Here is a 26,728-nt window from a genome sequence, read left to right on the forward strand (position 1 = left end):
CTGTGACATACTGAAGCAGAGCATGATCCCCTCCCTTCGGAGACTGGGCCGCAGGGCAGTATTCCAACATGTCATATTTTTAAATGTTCTGTGATTGTATTGGAGACTTTTGGGTTAGAATGTTTAATTTTAAATGTAGTGTTATCAGCGAGAATGAATTTTAATATTATGGTGTTATATAACCCTCCTTCTCATAATGTTTCGTTTTACCATGATTTTGATTAACTGTTTAAATTGTTTAATTGTTGCACTGAAACAATTTTACTGGGAGACTTTAATATAAATTGGTTGGATAACAGTAAGAAAAAAAACCGTACAATTATTGCATCTAAATATAAATTGCATCAAATGATAACGAGCCCTACAAGAATCACTCGAACTAGTAAAACACTGATAGATTTAATTTTTACAAATAAACCAGAACGAGTTTTAAAATTTATAATATGTTAACAGGTCTGTCTGATCATATCTTGACCTTGATTGTCAGAAAATTAACAAAACAACGATTTCAGAGCCGATTTTTTGGAACCACAGTTAATAATTCACAAACTGGAATTCCCAAGCAGAAGATGTCTCGGTTTGAAAATTAGTTGAATAACATCAATTGGGAGAGTATATTTCAAATTGATAACTTAAATGAGTGCTGTGATTTTTTGATGGACACACTTGCAAATATAACCCAGAAGTTTACATGCTCCTTTAAAAGTAACAGGAGAAAAGTTTTTTTGCCTTGGATAAATATTGAAATTCATCATCGAATGAAAAAGAGGGATCTGGCACTGAAAAAAATAAAGTGGTTTAAGAAATAAAGTGGTTAGTGAACCGAGAAAAGCAAAGTCTTCTTATTTTATGCAGTTATTTGCTGACTCACAGGGCAATAGTTCACTTATTTGGAAACATATGAATAAATTAACCTGAATGAATCTGAAATGTAACCAAAGTAAAGGAATAACAAAACTGAATATAAATGGAAAGGTCAGTATTGATGCTTTGGAAATTGCAAATTAATTTAATACCTTTTTTCTTAAATCAGTAGAAGATTTAAATTTCAATTTCAATTCTATTTGTTTATCACATGATGTAGTAAGAAATTCATCTCCATCATTTTATATTTCACAGGTTGATAAAGATAAAAATCTGTAAAATTATTGATCAATTAAACAGTTCAAAAGCTAAAGATATATTAGGTTTAGATGCTTCTCTTATTAAAAAACATAGCGCAACATTGGTAAGGCCAATAGCTCATTTGGTAAATTTATCTATTAAAACTGGTGAGTTTCCACAAAAATTTAAAACAGCTGTGGTGACCCCTGTTTTTAAGTCTGGAGAGACTGATGAGGTGGGTAATTATAGACCCATCTCAATTATTCCAGTAATTTCCAAAGTTTTAGAAAAGCTAGTGGTTGAACAATTAATGAATTATTTGGAAAAAAAATTATCTGCTAAACCCTAAGCAATTTGGATTTCGGCCAAAGTATTCAACAGAAATGGCTATAGGTCATTTTATAGAAAAGTAGTGGGAGCAGTATTTTTAGACTTTAAAAAGGCTTTTGATACTGTGAATCATGAAGTACTCATAAATAAATTGGAACAAATTAACTTCTCTCAACAAGCTCTAAACTGGTTCAAATCATACCTGGGTTGCAGACAGCAATGTGTTAAAATTAGCAGTGTGAAGTCATCACTTCAAAAATGCAAACTAGGTGTACCACAAGGTTCAATATTGGGTCCGTTGCTTTTTTGTTTATATATAAATGATTTACCTGAAAGTTGCAAGGAGTTTGGTTGTCAAATGTATGCAGATGACACAATTATTTATGTAACAGCAGAAACTTCTCATCTGGCTGCAGAAATGTTAACCAGGAAATTGGTCAGTGTTTCCCAGTGGCTGCAGGATAACTGTTTAACTTTAAATTACAACAAAACAGTTTCAATGTGTTTTTCATTAAAGAACAAAGCACTGGATGTATTTAAAATCAAAATTGACCAAAAGGAAATCAAGGAAGTGAGTGAATTTAAATATTTAGGTGTCACTGTAGACTCTAAGCTTAAGTTTGATGCCCATATTAAGAAAATGTCTAAGACTATTAAGACAAATTTGAACTGTTTTCGTATGATAAGACCATGTATATCTCTAAAAGCAGCTAAAATGTTTATCTGGGGTCAGGCTTCCCAATCAGTCGTCAAGCCTGTAATGTCATTATACAAACAAACTTTAAAAGTAATGGATCAGAAACCAATGAAATGGCATCATTGTCAAATTCTTCAAAAGTATAATTTGTTAAGTTTTGATAATCTTTTAAAGTTTTCATTTATAAAAACAGCATTTAAGTGTATATATGGCCTTGCCCCTGATGTAATCTGTCAGTTGATACAAAAATTCAGTAGCGATGGGGCAAAGACCAGAGGGGCAGTAAGTGGGAATTGGAGAGTTAGGAGATGCAGAACTACTGTGGGTCAATCATCCTTTTCGGTGAAAGGTTCACATCTATGGAACAGTATGCCTGTTGATTTATAATTGCAACCAGATTTTAAAGTTTTCTCTATAAAGCTGAAACAATGGCTGAAATCTTTACAGCGATGTGAACATTAAGTATCTTAGGCTTATACAGGCTGGTTAAGTACATTTTCTTTCTTTATTCAGATTGATTTACATTTTATATTTGTGACTTTGTATAAAGTTACATATGTGCGTAGGTATGTCAATATTCCATTGTTGAATGTTTAGGTACAACATATACACATGTTATTTGTACTCGTTTTGTTCCTTGTGATGATTGTTTGTTTTTTTACTTGCTTGTTTTGATTTTATGTAAAAGCTTAACCAGGGACGAGAGCTGCAAACTAGCTTTTTGCTATATGCCCTATGTACACAGCATTGATTGTCTGTGTGTAACAATGCCTAGTGTATTGTCCCTGTTAAATAAACAAACAAATAAAATGAAAAAAATATCCATTACCATGCTAAAATCTTCAGAGAGTTGTCATGATATAAATATATATGTACATGTAGTATATTGACATTTATACAGTCTTAATTATGTGAATCATCTTCAGCTCTGGGATTCTTAGCAAGTTACATCTTTTCTTAGTTAAGAAGTAAAACAGGTGCCAGTCTTCTGTAATGGACTTGTAATGGAGTTATTTTGTAAGGTATTGTATTGCCATGCATCCTGGGGAATGCCAAATTTATATTATTTAATTTGCACATTTACTTAATATGACCTTGTGCTGTTCTGGTTAAAGTTTTGCAATGAAAAATGCAATGTATTCATTTATCATTTATTACTTATCGATTTATGGGTCTTATATTAATGCTCATCATATATTCATATTCAGATATTTACTCATTTTTGTTTATCTTTTTTATTATTATTATTTATGTTCATATGTAGGCCTATATTTCTAGTATTCTCCAAAAAATTTTATGCCCATTTTAGTCATCAAAACATGAAACAACTCGAATTAAGGTCTATAAAATTAAAGTTTATATAGTGACCAAAAACACATGGTAATTAAAATCATGGCCCAAATGGCCATAATGAAAGAAATGCTAATTTAAGATATGTTGTAATGAATTGTTATCACACCAGAGAATGCAATGCCATGTCATAATGTTTCAGTCTGCTTTCTAAGAAAGAAGATAAATTTCCTTAGAAAAGAAAAGAAACGTTTAAAACACGTGGCAACATGTCCCAACCTGACATTAGAAATAATAACAATCTCGTTAAGTAGTATTGCGAAACTTGCAATAGACCTTCTCGAAACTTGGCCAAATGTTTTTTGTGAAGAACAAAAGCCACGCATACCTGTCAACAAGTAGCCTATAAGAAGAGCCAGAAAAACGAACTGGCAACTCTTTTCCTCGATAACTGAACGATGTCCAGCAGTAGTGGGAATATACTGGACAATCGCACAGATGAGAACATAGCCTCCGCGACAGAAAATGACGACACGCAGTCGGTATGATATACAATTTTTATTCTTTGTAAACATCAGAGGGTTTGTTTTGATGCTGCAAATAACAGTAACATAAAGCGCTTTGGCATCGAGAAACAATAAGACTATGCAAAAAGAGCAATAAGACTGCTCGTTCTAATGGTGATTAATATATATATATATATATTTTTTTTTTTTTTTTTTTTTTTTTTTTAAATTTTTTTTTATTTTTTTTTGTAATTTTTTAATTTTTTTTTTTTTTATTTAAATTTATTCCTGTGATGGCAAAGCTGAATTTTCAGCAGCCGATGCTCCAGTCTTCAGTGTCACACGATCCTTCAGAAATTATTCAGTTTAATCAAAATGTTGCTGTTGTTTAATCAAAGAATTTAGAAGACAGGAGTATATATTTGTATGTAATTTTTTAATGTTTTTTTATTATATTTAAGAGACATGTTGTATTAAAATTCAACATTTGTCGTGTTAACGTAGAAATATAACACGGTATTATTTACACGTTACATTGATGATACATCTTGATCTCACGCAGAAAACTTCAGGCATCCCTTTATCCAGGAAACTGTGCTATGCCATTGGAGGAATACCTTATCAAATGACTGGAACCGCCAGGGGCTTTTTCATGCAGATCTTTTTATTGGATGTTGTTAAGGTGTGTATAAATGAATACAAGATGTGCAGCTGTCAGTAATGAATTCCATATAGTATACCATATGGGTAACACTTTAGAATAATGGTCCGTTGTTAACAAGTAACTATGCAGGAAGTAATAGGTAGTACTACATTAACACTTAACTTAATACTAATTTAATACTAGAAGCGAGATTAACTAAGCAAGTAATAGCAAATTTAGGACAGGTAGTTCCTTATTAGCTATTTGATAATTATTAAAGGGGTCATATGATGCGATTTAATTTTTTCCTTTCTCTTTAGAGTGTTACAAGCTCTTGGTGCATAAAGAAGATCTGTAAAGTTGCAAAGACTAAAGTCTCAAATCCGAAGAGATATTCTTTATAAAAGTTAAGAGTTACTGTAGCCGACTTATTTGGGGGATATCATATTCATAAATTAGTTTCCACAAAGAACCTAATTGTTCACTTGTTAACGTTCAATTGACGTTACTGTTGTGATTAGTAATTAATTGGTTATTCTTTATTAATTGGTCATAGTTCGCAAGTAGTTCTCAATGAGGATATATTTTTTTAGTAATGATCAAATATCCTATAAGGAACTACCTTTGTCCTAAATTTGCTACTACTTAGTTAATCTTGCTTCTCTATTAGTTAATAGTATTAAGTTAAGTGTTAATGTAGTACTACCTATTACTTCCTGCATAGTTACTTGTTAACAATGGACCATTATTCTAAAGTGTTACCACCATATGTTCTCTGTACAAATGCAGCTTCACAGTGGCCTATCACACACACATTTGGTAAAACATGAATACATGGAATATATTAAATCTATAGGAGTGAAGAGACCTCATTATATACTTTGACTTTAATTTTGTGAAAGTGTGTAGCACAACAATATCAATGTTATTTGTTTAATAGTAAGTATTGCTAACATTATATGATTTGCTGGCTGTTCAAAATTGTCTAACTGTGCCACATTACATTCTGTGATTACCTTTAAGATGAGTATAATCTGATCTAATGTATCACTTAACTGAGCTTTAATTTCCATTTAATTTCCACAATAGGACAGTAAAATATTATTTATAATGTACTGATATGTTTTTTTCTTGTCATATTTACTCTTATTCCTATCATCCATTGGTTTCAAATGTCCTTTTTGAGGATGGTGTATCCCTAGTGGTTAAATATCTAAGCTGGTGAATGAAAAGTTTTGAGGCATTTGTGAGAGATAATCACTGTGTGAACTGCGGTTTATGAAAAGTTACTTGATGATGCTCTATCCTCAACTCTTCCTTACTTTTCGTGTCATGTTTGCATGCCACGTTCAATGCTGTTTTACTAAGCTGTTAGCACCGGAAGCATGTGAAAGTATGTTAATGGGAATGTGAAAGAGCTTGAGAAAGTTAACATATTATGTACTTTAACAGCTTGGTAGAACATTGTTTTATGTGTAACTGCATTTTGTATTACAAAAGAAATTCTGTGAAATGGGGCACAGTAAGTATGTTAGAAGAGACAGTCATTTTCTTCTGTCTATGTGTCTGTTATAGATGGGAGCTTTCTCTGCATCCATCATTCTCTTTCTCGGTCGAGCTTGGGATGCTATTTCGGATCCTCTGATTGGATATGCCGTGAGCAAGAGTGGCCGGACCAGATTTGGCAAACTTATTCCTTGGTGAGTGTACTGGTTTACGTCAGACTGGGTGTGAAGAACTTTCTCAAAAATGTGCTTAAATGTGTATTACAAATGTTGAGCATATAAATGGTAATAGATAGTGTACGCTTTCAAAGACATTTTTTAATATGCCAATTGTTCATCATTCTGCTCATCCACTCTCTTTATGTAGGATTGTGTTCACAATGCCACTTGGGGTCCTGTCATACGTTATGCTCTGGTATACCCCACAGGACACCATGTCCTCTGGCTTTAGTTTCGGCTGGTACTTCACATGGTGCTGTCTGTTTGACACCTTCATGAGTGTAAGCCCAGTATTATGTGCCTATAGTTTTCTGTTGTTTTACACATTCAAGGACATTTGCTGCATAGGGGGAAGACTACATTTAAATTAGTTTTGAATTGCAAACAAATATACAGTGACACTATAGTTCCCACTTCTTTCCTGTGAAGTACTCATGGTGAATAAATATAGTAAATATAGTTTTCCAACAGCTGTGTTTGCTTATATAATGTGTTATATGATTCATAACTGTATCCAAAACATTTAATTCTCTCTCTGTCTTGTTTAGTGCTACCATGTGCCATATTCTTCCCTAAACATGTTTCTCGGGGGAAATGAGAAGGATCGAGACTCAGCCACTGCTTACTGTAAGGAAATATGGCCGTAAATGGCAGTCATTGTGGTCCAAGTACCAGTAGCTCATGTAGTCAATTAGATTGTGGCAAGCTGATAGAACTGCAATGTATCTTTCTAAATGTTTATGCAAAGTCAACTATCTTAAATCTCCAATTATACAAGAAACAAGAAATAGGCCAATTAGATGTTCCACATCAAAAAATCATATTTTCTATCAAGAATCATAAATCTGAACTTGATTGAACTTATTGTCAGGAGCACCTTAAGATAGTGTATACAAATTTTATGTGAAGCAGACAAGCGTCCTAAGTGGAGTTAGAAAAAGGGGGGAGAAAACGTTGAACTTTGAAACTTCCTTCATTGCTTAGAGCCCTGACAATCATTACTGTTAAAGTCAGATCCTCTACAATCGTTTTCTATCAAGCACAGATCTAACAACAGATCAAAATCTCAAAATATTCTAAATTCAAATAATCAGTTGTGCATAACTAACACCATTCACGTGTGCCATTCATAACTGAATTGATGGAATACCTTTTATACTCCTGAATTTGAATTGGGATAGCAAACGGAAGAATTGCTATTTAAATGTGCATAAGGAAGTTGAATTAAAATGATTTGGAATTCAAAGACATTCAAAAAATAAAAAAATGCAAATAAAAAATAAAAACTATGAATGTTGGTTTTTCATAGTCTTTGTAAGTTTAAAAAAACAACAACAGCTAGGTAGATCATACTTTCTTCTAGTCGTCCTTTTTTATTATTATTTGTAAGCAGGATACTTTGTAAATAGAAAGCAGAAACTTGGATTTATAGGATATTACCTTAACTGAAATCTATTTCCTGTATAAAAGAGAAAAAATGTCAAGAACTTTGTTGTCTCTCACGATACAGGAATGGGCATGGAAGTGTTCGCTACACAGGCGGGAGCTGCCATTCAGGGTCAGATAGTGGGGGTGCACCATGCCAAGAGGACACACGTCTGCAGTTTACAGAATGACACGGAAGGGGCCTCTGCGAACCACACTGAATCGCTGGCTGACAATTTATAGGATATTACCTTAACTGAAATCTATTTCCTGTATAAAAGAGAAAAAATGTCAAGAACTTTGTTGTCTCTCACGATACAGGAATGGGCATGGAAGTGTTCGCTACACAGGCGGGAGCTGCCATTCAGGGTCAGATAGTGGGGGTGCACCATGCCAAGAGGACACACGTCTGCAGTTTACAGAATGACACGGAAGGGCCTTCTGCGAACCACACTGAATCGCTGGATGACATATCTGACACTCTACAAAATACAGTGAGGCACAGAGAACATCCTATTACTATTGTGTCAAGCACATATGGATAGTAGAATTTGTTATTAGTTATTGCTTGTGAAATATTGCCACACATATTGACTGAACTGTCAAGGCAGCTGTTTTTTTCTAAATTCATTCCTAGATTCCTTGTGTGTTGAGCATACGTAGGCCCTTTCTCTGGAACTGTTGTACCAGAGAATGCAGTGCCTCCAGATTTAAATATCATAAATATCATACTTTAAATATGATATTAGAAACCATATACTGCATGTCTAAACTCAGCAACCAAGTACCTTCTGTTATAGTGCCAGAAACAGACACTTTAGACAAGGTATTTTAAGTTCAGCATTGTTCTTCCCAATTGTCTCACTTCGATGTCTTCAATGTCTCAAGTTTGTGACGTTGCCAGGTTTTAATTTAGCAAAGTGTATGAATATCCACTACTATTTAAAAGTATGGGGTCAGTAAGAATTTTTGAATGATTTTGAAAGAAGTCACTTATCCTCACTAGGGTTGTATTTATTTGGTCAAAAATACAGTAGAAACAGTAATATTATGACATATTATTACAATGTTCCATTTCTATGTGTTTTAAAATGTAATTTATTCCTGTGATGCAAAGCTGACTTTTCAGATCCTTCTGAAATCATTCTAATACGCTCAAAAATATGATTTGGTGCTCAAGATACATTTCTTATTATTATCAGTGTTGGAAACAGCTGTGCTGCTTCATATTTTTGTGGAAAAAGTGATATATTTTTTCAGGGTTCTTTATATGAAGTAGAAAAGGTTCAGCACTCACGCTTGAAAAAAATCCAGCTTTATTTGTTAAAATAAATGTGACACTGCAGCCAGTATCCAGGCCTGTCTGATAAAGGCCTGGATACTGGCTGAAATGTCACATGTATTTTAACCAATAAAGTTGGATTTTTTCAAGAGTGAGTGCTGCACCTTTTCTAATTGAAAGTTGATTTTTGGTTGCACCTCCTCTTTGGATGGTAGAACACCTCTTTTCAGTAAAAATTCTTCATTTTAAGTACAATATTCTTGTAATATTTAAAATGTCTCTATTCTCACTTTTGATCAATTTAATGCATCCTTGCTAAATAAAAGTATTAACTTTTTAAAAAACCTTTCTTATCCCAAACATTTCAACGGTAGTGTCATTTGTCTATTAATTTCTACAGAGAAGAGCCTATTTGACTGGAGCATTAGTATTGGGAATGCTGTACTTCCTGTGCTGCCTCGTGCTTTTTCTTGGAGTGAAAGAGCAGTTGGGTAGGTCCAGATGAGTTAACTTTAAAATTTCAGATAAATCTCTGATGTTGTGTTCGTTCAGCCTTCACTAAGAGTACCACATACACAAAAATATATGTAACTATAGCTATAATTTTCTTGACCAAATGACTATGACTAATATAATGATTTGCATGTGTCTACTTCTCATTTCAGCCCCTCTGAGTAAACTGGATCGCATAAATGTCACCTATCTAACTGGTATAAAGATGATGGTGGGCCATACTCCATATGTGCGGCTTGTATTTGGCTTCCTGTTTGCTTCATTAGCCTTCCAGGTAAGCCATTTTTCTGTTTAAAATAATGAATTATTTGATAGCCATACAGTTTTAGAGACTACAAATGGATTTTATTAAGTATGACAGAAGTCAAGATGATAAGAATATTTGTTTCAGATGGCTCAGGGAAATTTTGCCCTCTTCTGCACTCACGCAACAAATTTGAGAGCATATTTCCAGCATCTTGTTCTCATACTATTGGTAAGGGATTTATAATTTCAAATTATTATTATTATTATTATTATTATATGAAATACAGCAGTGAGCTATTTTGAGCTGACATGTAAAGAAAAGAAAAAAAGAAAGTCAGGTTAATTTGTTCATAATAAATAATATTTTTAAAGGGGTCATATGATGCGATTTCAAGTTTTCCTTTCTCTTTGGAGTGTTACAAGCTGTTCATGAATAGATAAGATCCCTAAAGTTGCAAAGACTAAAGTCGCAAACCCAAAGAGATATACATTTCATTCAAATACACCAAATAATGTTCTTTTTAGCAACATCATATGACCCCCTTTAAATAATAATAATTTTTTAAATAATATTTATTGTTCTGTAATTTAAATGTTACAACATGAAGCAAATTAAATCATACAAAATAAATTATAAAATTTACATTAAATCACAATATTGAAATGTTTTTGAATTGTCTTACCTTTATCTTACAAATTACTTCTAAAATTATACAATAGTCAGATAACTATTCATTTTTTAATTTATGTAGCATTGTATGTTTTTCATGGTGTTCTTTCTGCTCTTGTACAGACAGTAGCCACAATATCCATCCCAGTGTGGCAAACAGTATTAGTCACAATAGGCAAGAAGACCACCATATTCATCGGCCTATCAGTAAACACTGCTCTTTGTTATTGGTTGTTTAATGGCTGCACAAAAATGAAATTGTATTGCTATAACAATTGCACCTGTTCTATATTTGTTTGCACCTTTTCATTCATCTTTCTCCTCGTTTCTGCAGTTTTATATCCCAGCCCTAATTGTGATATCCCTAGTGAAAAGTAATTTACCCGCCTTCATTATGATGTCCATGTTAGCTGGCACGAGTCTGGCAGCCATCTTTCTACTCCCTTGGTAATGTAACCCTTATAAAATATCTCCTCTGCATTGTTAAATTCCTCACTTCACCAACACATACTCCACACAATTATTATCATATATCTTATTATCATAGTCATACATGGATATACTGTATATGGCCATATTAACTTATTAACATACTAACCAGGTTGTTTATTTATTTTAGGTCAATGTTGCCAGATGTAGTGGATGACTTCAAAGTTAAGAACCCATCATGCCAGGATCTAGAACCATTGTTCTACTCCTGCTATGTTTTCTTCAACAAATTCGGAGGAGGCATGTCTGTTGGAGTCTCTACTTTGGTATTACAGTAAGAGCTTCCTCCAATCAGATTTTTCACATCTGTGCACCACATCTTTTTGGACCCCCTTAAACCTACAGCTTCTGTGGTTGATTCATGTGAAAGTTTCATGTGATGTTCTCCTTGCCTAACGCTTCAGTTTTGTAGGATACAAGCCTGGTGCTTGTAAACACAATCCAGAGTCATATACTCGCTGCGGGTGCTCTTCGCTCCTGTGCCAATCTGCCTGCTGCTCATCAGCTTGATGATTTTTTGCTTTTATCCCATCAATGAAGGGCGACGGAGGAAAGCAGGGTATGTGTTTGCGTTTGTATTACCTTGAGGGCTCTATTTTGCGAGAATAACTGGTTAAGTTGAGAAGTCATGTATGACACATTAGTTCTTTCTACATATATTTCTTATCAAAATAGTTACTTCTACAACTTCTTTCACACTCACAAAAGGCCAAGGTTCATTTTAAGTCTTTACATTTATTTTCAGCACTGCATAATATGTTTAAATATGTCTGCGTAATATGTCTTAATGTTCTCACACTGTGTTCCAGTTTTGCATAAGTTGCAAAACTGTATTAACGGTGTCTGTTTTATACAGGACAGAGATCAGCAGGAAAGGAGAATAAGAACTGAGCCTATGAAGTAATCACTAACTATGCCACAAGGATTTCACTACTTTTGTAACATTGACAGGTTCTGGAACTGTTAGTAATGAACAGGTTTCGTTTTGATCATGCATGGTGAATGTTTCTCATTCCTTCTTTGGAGGGATCCCAAAACCATTTAGGAATTTCACTAATCTTATACACCTGAGGTGAAGGAAGGAGATATTCAAAACATGCAGTTCTGTGGGGCCTCAAAACCAGAATTGTGAAACATTAGTGGTCTTAAATTTGCAGTGTGCCATTTCTGCACCATATCCAGACGACAAGTCCTGCCTCAAACCTACATCACTGGTTGCAGCAATGTTGCTTTGTATAAAGAGTTTACACTCTTCAGGGAAATCAACCAACGAATGGCTTACTGATAACTGTCTATGCATCAGAAGCAGTAATAATGATAATGATGTAAAAGTGTATAAATATACAGCCATGTGAAAATATGTGAATGGCCTTTTATTGCCATAATCGCACAGCACCATCTTGTGGCCAATAGTCGTAGGCCTTAAAGGGATAGTTCACCCATAAATGAAAATAACCAGGTTCATAACCAAGCAGTTTTGGTTACCATTGATTTCCATTGTATCCATTTCATGCCAAAATACATTTGTCTCTGTTGCAAAGAAGAAAGAAAGTCATAGAGTTTTGGAACAACATGACTGTGAGTTAAAGGTCGCAGAATTTTCATTTTTGGCTGAACTGGTATTTCTGTTGGGTGACTTGATATGTTGTTCATGGAGGGGGTGTGGGACGTGGATATTTGTGACTCTAGTCACCCACATTACAAGACTACAGATAAAGTGAGTGTTGAGAGCATGTTATGTAACGGGTACTTCACAATGAGCTGGAGGCTAGAGGATGCAGGAGAGGTGAAAATCTGCGGTCTTAAACCAGTAACTGCCTGTGTTTTCCTGTTTTCATGCTGTGTGCTTGTGTCCATTTGCTCTGGGATTCTTGAGCAAGTTACTCCCTTTCTTAGTTATAAAGTAAAACAGACACCAGTCGTCTAGGGGTCTGGAAGCATCACATGGCTGGAATCCCTCTCTGCGACAGAGCTCCTTCCACTCATAACACACCAGACGACAGACTCGCACCACCTGATGAGCAGGCAGATTCAGGAGGATCTCCTCAACCACAGCTAGAGGAACATCTGCCTGCAGACCTGAGCACTGACAGAGGAAGAACGATTATCTTTCAGTTCTAATCCTGTTGGAAAATCCAGCTGTGAAACACGGTTGCTGGTTTTTAGCTGGTCCAAGCTGGGTGTTGTGGCAATTTTCTATTTTAATAAAGGCATAAGACAAAAAGTCTGTTGAAGATTTATTTTCTTGCAAGAAAATGGTCAACAGTCATACAGACTGGCTGCAGAGTGTGACAAAGAGAGATAAGTTTACTCCACATTTATAACCTACACTGTAAAAAATAAATGTGTTTTTACAGAGAAAAAACAGTAGAATTTAACAGTAATATCACATTTTGATAGGAACTGAGAAATTCCATAAAAATGCATACATTGACACCAAATGTACATTTTATCTGTTTTTCAAGTGATTATATGTTTCTGAAAAAAATGGCCTTTTGTCTTTAATTAAAAGTAATTGTTATGTATTTTTAACCTTACATGTCCTTAAAAAAACGTTCATATATAATGTTTTTTCAGAGTTGAGAAAAATTTATTTTTACAGAGAAAAAAACAGTAGAATTTTACAGTCATATCACATTTTGATCAGAACTGTGAATTTCCATAAAAACACATACATTAACACCAAATGTAGCCTACATTTTGTCACCTATTTAACTGATTAGAATATGTGTTACTGGAAAACGTGTAATTTGCGGGGTGAGACGTACCCACCACGTTTTGCCAAAGAGCGATTTTGTCCCCACCACTTTTTAGAAACACCTTTGCTGCACGGATGTACCCAATAACAATTTTATGTAGCAGAGCAGAGCATTCATATAATTCGTTTGTTAAAGAGGCGATCTGGCGCTGGAATGTGTTGTTTCTGAAAACATACTGAGTGCCCGTTGCCACCGTTATCAGTGGATGAAGGCAACAGTCACGTTCGACTTCATGTGGCGCCGCGCAAACCGATCGGCGGCTGACTTGAAACAGTGTGCGTTACCTGTTGTGCCAATTAACTCTGTTTACATCGAGTCACGCTTTCCCATCGGAGCAACTACCTTAATTTTTGTGCCAGCGCGGGATTAAATGCTGCGTTTTCGTCTCCACTGGTAGGTAATATCTTGATTAACTTAATAATGATAAACGTAAGCAGGGGCAACTGTTTAACCATGTTTTTACATCTACAGTTAAAACATGTTTCATTAAATAAGGGTTCAAACATGTTATTTAAATTTTCAGTCAAAGAATGGTATTTAATTTAATGGTCTCTGCATTTTTCGTAATTACACAGACAAAACGTGTAATTTCAGATTACACTTTAAACATTTCATTGTATTGTATGGTCAATGTACCATTTATCATGTTGCTGTGTAAACATGTTACTTCAGTTCTTGGTGTATCACCATTATTCCCATTAATGGCAAACGTTTGGCACCCTGTGCTGCCATGCATTGCACCTTTTTTTTTTACGTGTTTTTTTTTTACAGTGTAATCAAATCCGAATGCTTCAATCTCATCCAATCATACTGTGTATTCAACAAATGTGTCCATTTAAGGCATCTAACTATGTCCCCTAGATGTGTACCTAAGTATTTAATGCAAATTAAAAGTCTAAGAAGCTAGGTCCAAAATAAAATTTCACACTTGTTTTGCACACTCACACATCAAAAAGATTTCCTGTTATCTCAGCTCTTCGAAAACTCAAGCATGTTAATAAAGCATCAGAAGAGGAAAATGACACTCTTGAATAGAATAAAGCAAATAAAACTAATAATAATAATTAAATTTCCTCCACATTGGTCATCAGCTACCATCTGGTTTGATCATCTAACTGGTTCATTGCTGCTCTACCCTCTTAGACCAGCAAGCTACCATGTTTAAAAACACATCGACCATCTTAAAATGGATTTTCCAGCAGGAAAACAATCCATTTCTTTGTAGCATTTGGACCAATCAGACACACAATTGTTCATTAGATTTAACAAATCAATTATTCATTAGATTAACAAATAATCACAGACCCCTCACCCAATAAACATACTGGGTGCCAGGATGTCTGCGAATGACCCCAGGCCCCTGGTTACCATGGTAACCAGGACACCTCAGCCAGACCAGATAAATTTTACGACCTAAAAGTATGTAGGTAGAATCTTCCGCCCTACTCAATTCTCTCTAAAACAGACACATACTGCTATAGGAAATTACTAATTTCATTAATTCATAAACAAATTTTTCTATGACTTTCCTATCATGCATATCCCCAGGTCTTTGTGTATGATTACTACCTCCTTGTATATGGTCTTGTGTATTGTTTTAATGCATGCTTATGACAGATCACTAGTTAATGTAAACTCACTGTAACACAGTTCGTAGTTCGGGAAGAAGGAGGCGGGAACCGGTGAACATTTAAACAAAACATTAATAATAAAATAAACACAAAACAGCGTGACAGCCACAAAACACAAAATAAAATCCAGGCCTGGTCCTCTCTCGTCTTGCACTGTCGTCACGACTCCTTTTATCCTTTCGGAACTCCTCCATGGGACACGAGACCGGTGAGTGGCGCAGGTGTCGTGCATTATCACTTACTCCACAGGCCTCGCTCCGTTCCCACGGCTCTCAGCCCCACCCCACTCGTCACACTCACCTATACCATTTTTGGCCTCTATGAATTCTTCTTCGGATGATCTAATTGAGAGTGTAGCCTATATAATATGTGGATACTTATGCAACATATTAGTGTTCTAAGAATCTTTAATAGTTTGCATATCAACATCCAATCCAGTTCCCTATGCAAATTACCATGCTCTCAGACAAAGGGTCATAAAACCCTCCAGTATTTCCAACCTCCTGCTTGGAAATTCAGCCTTTCTCATTGGACAAGCCGTCCTGAGAGGCGGGACTCTTCTCAGACTTTAAAGGGCTCATGCAAAGTTCCGCCCTGGGTCTTCTGCTGAAACTTCTGATTGCTTCCCGTTGTGGAAAGCCTGAGCCGGTGCGGGCGTGCCCGGTGGGCTCCAACATATAGCCCATTCAGTCTGCGTTTCTGTTATATTCTGAGAAAATGGGGATGCTGAGCTAGTCTTCTAAGGACACCCTAAGTTCGTACCACGCCTCGGCCTTGACTTTCCATTCACCAAAGATCCTATAGGATCTCAGCTGATGTCTCTCTTAGCTTTTTTTCACTTTCCACTGGGAAGAAACTCCCAATCACCATTGAATCAGAACATCTTTGGAATTCATCACTCTTCGAACCCAGAAGAACGTGATAGCAAGTCCAAAACCTTGAAACCATCAAGACTTTCATCCGAGACTGCATCCGGACACTCATCAACGACCAAGGCAATGCAAGTATTGTACATTTAACTAAACTAAACAGAGGTTTAGTATAAGCCATAGACCCCGTTATAAATGGCGCTGATGGTTTTACTCAGGTGGTTAACTGACTCTTTTCATAACTTCATTCTCTGGTTTTCCTGAACGTTTCATCCATCAAGTCTCATTTGCCCCTTTCCCCATGTATGAGTGATTGTATGTTTGTTTGTTTAGATTAGTTATGTGTGTTAGCGTTTAGTTAATAAAACTTTTGTTCAAAAATAACACGAGTTACTGATCCTGCTTGTGAATAATGTCCCTTTACGATTTTGATCCTTGCTACATGCTCTAATGCATTATTAGGCTACTGTAAGAAAGTTGTTTTCTGTGGCCACGAAAATATCCTTTCTTAAGAGTTGATATGAATTTACACTAAATGTTCGCTGGACGAACAGATTAGTTGATGGCAATTTAATTCTGTTACAGTTACTACTGGCAGCTCATTTAAATAATTGTATTTAATCATAATTAAGTGTAATTATTTATATACATTTCCCTTTTGAGCTAATTTGCTACATCTGTATTATGTTACGGCTGGGCCAGAACCAAGAACTAAGCAACTTACCACATCTGATTGGTTTCAAAGTCCTTCAAAGCAACACAAATTCTTGTTTTTTTGATACATTTCTCTTTTATGAGAAACTTTGTGCATCTGGACCTATGCTCAAGTTGCTCAGAGCTTAATTCCTGCCCATTTCTCCTGCATTTAACATGTTGATTACGAGAACAGATTGTTTTACCTCAACGATTTTGGCTTCACCTATATATCACAATATTTTGGCTCATTAGTGTAAATGTCACCATATCCTATAGAATAAATGACAGTAAGGCATGTTAGATTTTGCCGACATCTTGCATATCAAAAATTAAAAAATTAAATTCTCCACATTAATAATTTCAGATCCGACCCCAGATCCTTAATCCTTAAAGACATGTGTCATCTGAAATAAAGCAGAACAGAGACAGTTAAGCTTTGACTATTAGTTTGATTACAGTGGAATAACTGGACTGTCAGTATTATTCTACTCACTTGACAGTTGACACCACCTCTCATTGTTCCACTGTTGAAAATTTTTTTCTTTCTCAGGCTGAAAGATACTGATGAGGTTTTTCTTCTGATGAAGCAACTCTACACTGCTCTGATACTCACTTCCACAATCAGAGTGTGCAGTATACCTGCACCAGCAGAGACGTCAAATCAACCTATTTACAAATTGTTTCTGCGTTCATCTCATGTAATTACTGTACTTTCAAGATGGCAATATGCTATTCAGAGCTGTTCACGTATTCAGACACTGAATTACGTGTACGGCAAAACTATCAACATATAGTGCCTAAACGAATTTGTGGCTCTCAGAAATTCCCAGTTTACAAGTTGTAATTATGAGTTATACAAGGATGTTTTGCAAGTTGGAATCTCATAATTACAGTAATTACAACATGGGGTGAATGTATTTTCATGTGAGAACATGATTTGTAGCTAACACTGGTTAGGCTACTGTGTTCTTAATGACAAACTAAATTTCTGTCTTGTGCATAAAATTACATGCAGATTCGTCCAATAAAATGAACAATAAGTGTGAAATGAACAAAAAGAACAATGTGACCCAGGTGGACAGGTCATTCACAAAAAATAATGACATAAAAAAGGTACTGCAGCATGAAATGAGAGTTTGAGTGAATGCTCTGATATTTTGATGAGGTTGCAGTTGGTCCATGAAAGCAGCGCTGTAGCCTTCTTTCTTCAAATCAATCAGCTGTTGCTTCAAACACAACCTGAGGAACAAGGTTTATGGGTGATTCATATGTGGATTGGCTTGATGATTAATTTATTTTCATATTGTAATATCGACTGAAATGAAATGGGCTCAAAACTTTCTTGAAGGATCTAAAATATCGAACGTACACATAAGATGTCATAAAACATTTGGTGACCCTGTTGTCCAGAAATTTACGTCTATTTTCATGTGCAGTGCAGCAGTTATGTCCATTCTGTATAATATTCCAGCCTTGAAGTTCATCTAATAAGAACACTGGTTGATGCATAAGTTCACTTGTTTACACAGTATGTACTCACTTGTCTTATCACGGTTGTGTAAACTTAATTATGTGGCTCACCTTCTGCTCTGGGCGTAACTTTTATTCTCGCTGTAGTATTGTTGCTGCCGCCATGTCGTGAAGATGCTGTGTGTTTCGTTGTAAAAGCAAAACTACTTTGTTTGGCCTTCCAAAAGAGGATGATATCTGCTTCGTCATGCCTAGAGCTGATCCGTGCTGGTCGCTGAGGAAATACATCAACTTCGCGCTGTGGATCGCCGGATCGGCTTTCACCATGGACGAAGCGGAGTCCAGCCCGGGGTCGTCACATGTGGTTGCCGCAAGCCCACCGGCCGCTCCTTCGTCGAATCCACCAGCCGCACCGTTCTCAAGGCCGCTGGCCGCCGCTCACTCAAGTCCGCCATGTTTGATGCTGTGTGTTTCGTTGTGAATTGATAGCATTTATTGTAATAAAAGACCGTTTATTTCGATCTTTTGAGAAGTTCGAAGTATTAACATCAATATACACTAAATACTTTGACCATACTTTCTGTTTTATTGTAATAAATCATTTTTCTAAAAGACACCTGGGGCCTCGTTTATAAAACGTTGCATAGAAACAGTGGCAGCTGTCTGCCACAGAATGGCAGGAAGTGCCGCTGCAAGATGACATTGCCGCGACTTGCTCCAGCCCTTGTTGGAAAGATTTCGTATTTGAAAGCATGAGACACACGTCACGTACCATCTTCTGCTTTGACAATCGACTGATTGTTGTCAGCTCAGCTCAGCTTCACTTGTAGACTTTTAAGCTAGTGTGGGAATCCAGGTTCTGGTATCGTGGATCAGACCGCTACGTTTTGCTGCTTCCTCACAATTGGAATGAAGGGAAATGTCATTGAAATTAGGCTATGTGCCTGAATTGAGGAGCCTCGACGATGGCATGAAGTACACTCCGATAACATTAGAGACTGCCTAGATTTGATGACGCATTAAAAAAAAAACTAGTAGGAATGTGTAAGTCATTTTAAAATGAGGATTTCCTGAGACTGGTTTCCTGAGTCAAACAAGCAATAAGCTGTTAAAAAAACTGTTCTTTTCAACTCTTTTGGCATGGTCAGTAGTGATGACCACAGCAGTTTAAAAAAAAAAAATTTTTCCTCATTAAATAAGATTTGGTTGAGGTGATCTGATCACCTAATCGGTACTTCGTTAATGACGTGTGCCTGAGTTGGAATTCAACAGAAATTGGAATAGAATGGCTGCCATGTAGAGATTCTCTAAGTTCTAAGAATTTAGAATTAGGTGTTTGAAACTTACATAAAAAAAACCACTGGCAGTGAATAGGCTATTTGTTTGACTGGACTTTCGGCTTTCCATTATTAGTCGGACAACTATTCACTACAGTTATTTACCAGAGAGTAAAATAATACATTTGTTTAACTAATATTGCGAAACTTGTTCTGGGTTCTGGGTATCCTCAAATGCTTTCGGACCAACGCAGAGGAACAGCCACGCCCACATTGCAACAAGTATAAGAGGCAGTAGAAAACTATAACTGGCAACTCTTCGATAACTGAACGATGGCCAACAATGGTAGCAGTGTACTGGACAAACAAACAGACGACAACATCTGTGCCACGGAAAATGACGACAATCAACCGGTATGACATTTTATAGAGAACTTTTTATAAACCGCAGGTTTTGATTATGTAAATTACAGCTTTTCAGCATTGAGGAAACTCTAAAAGATGTTGCAAATTTAAAACAATTAGGATCTGAGAATAGACTAATACCTTATTTCTCATTTTAACGTTGAAATATAGCATCATTCACAAAATCGTTGACATGAGAATTTGATGTTTACGTATTGATCTTGTGCAGAAGATTCCAGGCATCCCTTTATCCAGAAAACTGTGCTATGCAATTGGAGGAATGCCTTATCAAATGACTGCAAACGCCAAGGGCTTTTTCATGCAGATCTTTTTATTGGATGTTGTGAAGGCAAGTATGAAAGGATAAAAGCAACTGTCAGTGGGGACCATATAGATCAGAACCTCTAAAATACTTTACTTACAGTTTCACACCAGCCTTTCACGAACTTGGTATCACATTAAATATATACCCAATGCATAAAATATGTTTAATCTGTATGAGCAAAGAGGCTGTGTTACATACATTGACCTTAAGTTTTAAATCAAGTATATATTAGGGAAAAAACTTTTGGTTTTTAATACTACCACACCCATTAATTTGGATAGTGATCCAGGAAATCACCCTGCACAACTGTAATATTAGTGTTATTTGCACTCAATTGCACAGATGACTTACATTATGATTTGTTGGCTTTTAACTGCGTAAATGTGTCATAATATTCTGTGATCACTTTTGAACTTAATATAATGCAATCTGTGTGCAATCACTTAACTGAGCTTCTCTTTCCATTAAAATATAAGCAGGATATGATAGTTAATACAAACAATGAGACAATAAAACATTTTTATAATATCCTGATAAGGTTTTCTCATGGTCTTATTTGCTTGCATTGGTTATTTCGATGGGGCTGGTAAATGAAGGTTGTAGCATCAAACCCTGTGCATTCAATTTCATCGTGGGCTGTTTGAGGGCTGTTTGTGAAACACAATCACTGTGTGATCTGTGGTTCTAAAAACTTAGAACAGCTAAACATTTATATTATATTATTATATATTTATAAAATGCATGAGGCTCCATCGTGGTCCACCTTAACTCTTCCTGAATTTGCATGTTATGTTTGCAATCCACATTCAACAGTGTTTAGCTGAACTGTTAGCACAGAAAGTGAAATGAACATGTGAAAGGTTCTGTGAAAGTTAATACATTGTGTACTTTTAACAGCTTCATTATTTTATATGTAACTGTATTTTCATACTACAAAAGAAGTTCTGTAACAAAAATGGGGCACAGTGAGTTTTTAAGATGAATTTTACTCTGTCCATATGTCTGTTATAGATGGGAGCTTTCTCTGCATCCGTCATTCTTTTTCTCGGTCGAGCTTGGGATGCTATTACGGATCCTCTGATTGGATATGCCGTGAGCAAGAGTGGCCGGACCAGAATTGGCAAACTTATTCCTTGGTGAATGTACTTGTTTACGTCAGACTGGGTGTAAAGCACTTCCTCAACTCTGTTTTAGATATTTCACAGTTTGACCAGAGGCTGCTGCTCATATGACCAGTTTTGAGCATATAAACGATAATATACTGTACTCAAATGGATTCTTTTAAAAATGCAGAATCTGCAAAATTGTGTGTCGCATGTCTGCTCTGTGCTCAACTTCGCTCTTTATGTAGGATTGTGTTTACAATGCCACTTGGGGTCCTGTCATACGTTATGCTCTGGTATACCCCACAGGACACCATGTCCTCTGGCTTTAGTTTCGGCTGGTACTTCACATGGTGCTGTCTGTTTGACACCTTCATGAGTGTAAGACCACTATTACCATTATCTGCCCACTGTGTTAACTGCTGTTTTACAGATTTAGAATAAGAAGAAAAGATGTTTGGCTGTTAAGGACATTTCCTGCATTGGGGGATGTTTAAATTAAATGATTTTTTTAACAGAATATTCAGTAATACATTAGAATGCACATTCAGCATACATTACAAACAAATTTACAGTGACACTGTGATGCCCAACTCATGGTGATAGCAAACTTTACTCCAAAATGAAATATAGTACTCACCACTGTAGTTTTCAGACAGCTGTTTGCTTATATAAAGTGTGATATGATTCATAACTGACTCTAAAGCAATTTTCCCTGTCTCTATCTTGTTCAGTGCTACCATGTGCCATATTCTTCCCTAAACATGTTTCTGGGGGGGGATCAGAAGGATCGTGATTCAGCCACTGGTTACAGTAAGAAAATATAGCCGCAAGCATAAATAGATGATTTGGTGAAAGAATTGCCATGTATCTTGTGTTCTAGGATTTTATGATTTTATTGCAAAGTCAGCGGTCTTGAATCTCCACTGATACTGTAAGTTAGAGTTTGATGAAACAGCTTACAAAAAAAACATGCTGGTTTCTAAAAGGACAACTGAAAAGAAATAATGAAAAAATTCCAGCCATACACGCTGATGCAAGATTGCAATTAAAAGTGTAAAATATCATTATTGCACCCTTCATCTATCCTATCCTATCTATCTATTCATCATCTATCCTAACCTGAGTTCGATTGGACCCAAGAGGCCCTGTCTGATCTGTATATTATCTAAAGAAGGCCCAAAATATAACTTAAAAAAATGAATTTTCAAAAATGCACAAAGAAAAAAAAATTAACGAAATGCCAAAAAAATAAATAAAATAAAACTTTGAATGTTGGCTGGACAAAGTCTTGTTTGAAAGGTTTGAAAAAAGTTACAAAGCTAGGACATTTGAAGGTTTTACAAACAGAGAGAACAATAGGTCTCTGTTATCCATCAGCAAAAAAATTTTTTTTATTATTTTTTATTTATTATTATTTCTAAGCCAGAGATAGTGAAGTAGAGAGCAGAAACTTGGACATATAGGACATAACATAAACTGAGATCTGTTTCCTATATAAAAGAGAAATGTCAAGGGCTTTGTTGTCTCTCACGATACAGGAATGGGCATGGAAGTGTTCGCTACACTGGCAGGAGCTGCCATTCAGGGTCAGATAGTGGGGGTGCACCATGCCAAGAGGACACACGTCTGCAGTTTACAGAATGACACGGAAGGGCCTTCTGCGCCACTGAATCGCTGGATGACATATCTGACACTCTACAAAATACAGTGAGGCACAGAGAACATCTTATTAATGAGTATAGTGGAATTTGTTTAGCTATTGATTTTGAAATGGAAAGTATTCCAGAAAAGTTTAGCTGAATATATATTGTGATTTGTCTTTTAATTTTGTCTTTCTACAGAGAAGAGCCTATTTGACTGGAGCATTAGTATTGGGAATGCTGTACTTTCTTTGCTGCCTTGTCCTTTTTCTTGGAGTGAAGGAACAGTTGGGTGGGTCCAAATGAGTTAACATGGGTTAAAATGCTAACATCTGTTGTTTGGTTGTACCACATGTTCTTTCAGCCTTTGCTAATTGTGCATCAGGAATTTTCAAACACATAAATAAATAAACTGCCCGGGTAAAAAAAGTTGCTGTTTGAATTTAAATAAGCAGACACTTAAGAGTCTAAGGGCCAGATTTACTAAACAGGGCAAATTAGCGCTAGAGTGCAATTTCAAAACAACGCAGATGGGCGTGGAATTTTCTGCAGCTGATTTACTGACAACGCGCAAATTAAAGAACACAGATGCAACATCTCATTTATATATCGACCAACACAATATACCAAGCGCAGTGGAAATTAGCGTAGTTGCAAATAAGCAGAGCCAATGTTCATCAGGTGCGGGTAATCTACTTATGACACAGGCGCAAAATATTTTAAGACATGCTTTTTTGGGTATATTTGACATATCCATATTCTAGGATATCAGTGCCAAGATTTATCAGGCTCAAAGTGTGAAAGAAGGGTTCATTGAGCATGAATTGGCCACCACAGAGTCCTGACCATAATCCCATTCAAAGTCTTTAGGATTTTGGAAGACTTTTTTGGTGGTTTGCCTCAGAGTCAGATGGTGGGAGCACTCCCATTGTCAATACAAGATCTCAGCCAAAAACGAATGCAACACTTGAGAGAAAAAACTTTGTGACATTTCATAAGGTTGTCAAAATAATGCCAGGACGAATGCACACTGTAATTAAAGCTAAATGCCGTCCAACGAAATATTAGAGTGTGCAACTTTTTTTGGCCAGGCAATGTATTTGGCCCATTGACTAATGCTGTAACTTCTAGACTAATACAATGATTTGCATGTGTCTACTTCTCACTTCAGCCCCTCTGAGTAAACTGGACCGCATAAATGTCACCTATCTAACTGGAATGAAAATGGTGGTGGGACACACTCCATATGTGCGGCTTGTATTTGGCTTCCTATTTGCTTCACTAGCCTTCCAAGTAAGCCATTTTTTCTGTTTAAATTATGCACGTATTTTGATGGTTGTTAAACATCAAAATACCAAAAGAGCATGTTTGTATTGCCTAGAAAGATGCACAGGTGTGTATGATAGTTTTGACATTAGTCACACAGTGGATTTAAAATTTGTTTCAGATGGCTCAGGGGAATTTTGCCCTTTTCTGTACTCACGCAGCGAATATGGGAGCATATTTCCAGCATCTTGTTCTTATATTACTGGTGAGGGATCCATTATTTCAAAGTGTATTGTAAGAAGTACTGTAACAAGGAGCTATTTCTACCTGATCTGATCTGTAAAAATAGCTTTTTATAACCTTATGCAGCCAGATTCCTTCTGTATATATAAAAAATAAAAAAAATTCTATTTTTGAAATTTTACTTTTAATTTTTGTAATTTGTATTGTTATATTTTATGACATAAAGCACATTAAATTATATTAATTTAATTATATAATTATATTATATTAAAGTACAACATATTTACATTTTTTTAACAGTCTCACATTTATGTTACAAATTATTTTTAAAATATGTATACCATTAATTTTCAATTATGCAGAATTATATATTTAGTAATCTTTTTTTTGTGCAGACATCAGCTACAATATCCATCCCAATGTGGCAGACACTACTGGTCAAAAAAGGCAAGAAGACCACCATATTCATCGGCCTATCGGTGAGCACCACTCTTTGTTTCTAATTAGATTATTTATGGCTGCATATAAAGGAAATAGGAATACTATAACAATTACAAGTTATATTTGTTTGTAAAGTTAATATTAAATGCAGCCCATCAGCATGCCCTTAGTTTTTATATTTATTTTTTTACCTGAAATAGTTTCCACTTTTTCATCCCTCTTTCTCCTCTACAGGTTTATATCCCAGCTCTGATTGTGATATCCCTAGTGAAAAGTAATTTACCCATCTTCATTATTATGTCCATGGTAGCTGGCACGAGTCTGGCAGCCCTCTATCTACTCCCTTGGTAATTTAACATTCATGTAATCTCTCTTTTACTGCTAAAGCCCTCACTCCACCAACACATACTCCACCCAATGTTTTCCTCTTGCATTACTGAAACATTACGCTAACCCAGATGGTGGTCAGCTGGGAATTAGTTGTATGATATGTTCATCATTATAATGTTTGGTCGGTTCAGAATGACACCATACTGAAATTCGATCGCAATTGAGACTTATCAGACCAGGCAACTTTTTCCAATCTTCTATTGTCCAATTTTAGTGTTTGAGTTCCTATTGCCTTTCTATCAGCTTGAACCAGTCTGGCCATTCTCTTATGACTTCTGGCATGAACAATGCATTTTTAACCACAGAACTGCCGCTCACTATTTTTGTTTATTTGGACCATTCTCTGTAAACTCTAGAGATGGTTATGCAATGAAAATTCCTGTAGATCAGTAGTTTCTGAAATAAACCAGCCCATCTGGCTCCAACAACCAATGCCACATTCAATGCCACTTAAATCACCTTTTTTCCCATTCTGATGCTCAGTTTGAGCTTCAGCAAGTCATTGTGACCATGTCTACATGTCTAAATGCATTGAGTTGCTGCCATGTGATTGGCTGATTAGATGTTTGCATTAACGAGCAGTTGAATAGGTGTACCTAATAAAGTGGCTGGTATATATATATATATATATATATGTGTGAAACCAGGTTGTTATTTATTTTAGGTCAATGTTGCCAGATGTAGTGGATGATTTCAAAGTTAAGAACCCATCATGCCAGGATCTAGAACCATTGTTCTACTCCTGCTATGTTTTCTTCAACAAATTCGGAGGAGGCATGTCTGTTGGAGTCTCTACTTTGGTATTACAGTAAGAGCTTCCTCCAATCAGATTTTTCACATCTGTGCACCACATCTTTTATTGTATCCCATTAAACCTACAGCTTCATGTGAAAGCTTCATGTGATGTTCTCCTTCCCAAACTCTTCAGTTTTGTAGGATACAAGCCTGGTGCTTGTAAACACAATCCAGAGGTCATATACTCGCTGCGGGTGCTCTTCGCTCCTGTGCCAATCTGCCTGCTGCTCATCAGTTTGGTAATTTTTCGCTTCTATCCCATCAATGAAGAGCGGCGACAGAAAATCCAAGACGCATTAAGGAAAGCAGGGTATGTGTCCCTGTCTGTTTACTTAGAAGATTGAAGGTCCTGATCCGCCTGAAGGTGTTTTGCTCAGTCATGTGACATTAATGCATTCTACAGAATTAAAAAAAGATAATGGGACAGAAGCAAATGCTCACATCAAAAAGAGCGTGCTGTTTTTTTTTTTTTTTTTTTGGTCTGTCACCACAACTT

General features: G+C 36.0%; 2 pseudogenes; both read left to right on the top strand.

Moving 5' to 3' along the window:
- Window positions 1–3,879: 3,879 nt before the first annotated feature.
- Window positions 3,880–13,040, top strand: LOC107707739 (sodium-dependent lysophosphatidylcholine symporter 1-like; annotated as a pseudogene).
- Window positions 13,041–19,781: 6,741 nt separating this feature from the next.
- Window positions 19,782–26,728, top strand: part of LOC107707752 (sodium-dependent lysophosphatidylcholine symporter 1-like) — a 9,559-nt pseudogene continuing 2,612 nt past the window's right edge.

Source organism: Sinocyclocheilus rhinocerous, unplaced genomic scaffold (assembly GCF_001515625.1).
Source record: "Sinocyclocheilus rhinocerous isolate Xijiao unplaced genomic scaffold, SAMN03320098_v1.1 scaffold565, whole genome shotgun sequence".
NCBI lineage: Eukaryota > Metazoa > Chordata > Actinopteri > Cypriniformes > Cyprinidae > Sinocyclocheilus > Sinocyclocheilus rhinocerous.